The sequence below is a fragment of the Pteropus alecto genome, unplaced genomic scaffold (assembly GCF_000325575.1).
Source record: "Pteropus alecto unplaced genomic scaffold, ASM32557v1 scaffold501, whole genome shotgun sequence".
In the NCBI taxonomy this organism is placed as follows: Eukaryota; Metazoa; Chordata; class Mammalia; order Chiroptera; family Pteropodidae; genus Pteropus; species Pteropus alecto.
This window is the reverse complement of record NW_006431382.1, coordinates 420563-422898: the sequence shown is the minus strand read 5'-3', so window position 1 is coordinate 422898 and position 2336 is coordinate 420563.

Here is a 2336-nt window from a genome sequence, read left to right as displayed (position 1 = left end):
CTCAGTCTAAAGACAAATATAGACTCAAAGTGAAAGGGTGGAAAATGATATTTCAAGCAAATGGCATTCAGAGAAAAGCGGGAGTAGACTTCAAAATAAAGTAGATAAAGAAAGACACTGAGGGACACTTCAAAATGATAAAGGGAATCATGCACCAAGAAGACATAACACTTATTAATATCTATATTCCCAATTATGGAGCCCCAAAATATGTAAAGTAATTACTAACAAAACTAAAGGGAGAAACAAACCAAAACGCTATCATAATAGGGGATCAAATTAATACATTGCCAGATATGGACAGTTCATCCAAACAGAAAATCAATAAGGAAATGACATCCTTAAATGACACATTAGACCAACTGGAAATAATTGACATTTACAGAACCTCTCAACCCCAAATAGCTGCTTATACATTTTTCTCTAGTGCTCATAGACCATTCTCAAGGATTGACTACATACTGGGACATGGAGATAGCCTCAATAAATATAAGAGGGTTGAAATCATACCAGAAATTCTCTGATCATAATGCTTTGGAACTAAAGATCAGCTGTAAAAAGTAATGAGAAAGAAACACAAATACATGGAGATTAAACAGCATGCTACTCAAGAATAAATGTGTCAGAGAAGAAATAAAAAGAGAGAACAAGAGATACATAGAAAGAAATGATAATTATAGTATCACATATCAAAACTTTTGTGTCATGGCAAAAACAGTCATAAGAGGAAAGTTCACATCATTACAGGTCTGTCTCCAAAAAAAGAACGAGCCCAAATAAACAACCTAACATCTCATCTTAAAAAACTAGAAAAGGAAAAACTAGTGAATCCTAAAGTCGGCAGAAGTAATGTAATAATCAAAATTATAGCAGAAATAAATGAAACTGAAAACAAACAAACAAACAAACAAAAAAAAAACAATAGAAAAATAAATACAAAAAAGAGCCGGTTCTTTGAAAAAGTTAATAAAATTGACATACATCTGGCTAGACTCGCTAAAGAAAAAAGAGAAAGGATACAAATAAAAAAAAAATCAGTGTTGAAAGAGGAGAAATGATGACAGACACTGCAGAAATACAAAGGCTCATACAAGAATACTATGAAAAAGTATATAACACCAAATTGAATAACCTAGAAGAAATGGACCAGTACTTCAAAGATAGAACCTCCTGAGACTGAGTCAAGAAAAACTGGAATATTTAAATAGACTAATCAGCAGTATGGAAATTAAAACATTCATCAGAAAACAACCAAAAAATAAAAGTCTTGGAACAGATGGTTTCACCAGTGAATTCTACCAAACATTCAAAGAAGATTTAATACCTATTCTCCTCAAACTCTTCTAAAAAATTGAAGAGGAGACAATACTTCCTAACTCATTTTATGAGGCCAATATAACCCTGATACCAAAATCTGGTAAAGATGTTACAGAAAAAAAAAAACAAAAAACTACAGACCAATATGTCTCATGAAAATAGAGGCAAAAATCCTAAATAAGATACTAGCAACTCGAATACATTAATATATTATAAAGATTATACAACATGATCAAGTGTGATTCAGGGTCTTTTGTATGTTCAAAAATCCATGGCATTCCTATATTCAAATAATAAAGTGTCAGAAAAAGAAGTGGAAAAAGTAATTCCTTTTGCAATTGCAAGAAAAAGAATACAATACCTAGGAATAAATCTAATGAAACATGAAAAACCTGTATAATGAAAATTATAAGACCCTATTAAAAGAAATTGAAGAAGATCAAGTGCTTTCTCCCAGGAGCACAGGGTTGGTTCGACATATGCAAATCGATTAATGTGATAAATCACATAAACAAATTAAAAACTAAGAATCATATGATCATATCAATAGATGCAGAAAAAGCCTTCGAGAAGATACAACATCCACTTATGATCAAAACACTTAACAAAATTGTTATAGAAGGAAAGTATCTTAACATAATAAAGGTCACATATGGCAAACACTCAGCCAACATTATACTTAATAGTGAAAAAATAAAAATCTTCCTTCGAAGATGAGGAAGGCAAGGCTGTCCACTATTGCCTCTATTATTCAATATAATATTGGAGGTCCTAGCAAGTGTAATCGGGCAAGAGAAAGATATAAAAGGCATCCAAATAAGAAACGAAGAAGTCAAACTGTCACTATTTGCGGATGACATGATTCTCTATATAGAAAACCTTAAAGACTCCACAAGAACACTAGTAGAAACAATAGGCAATACAGTAAATTTCTGGTTACAAAATCAACATTCAAACATCCATAACATTCCTATACTCTAATAATGAAGTGTCAGAAAAAGAAGTAGACAAAATAATTC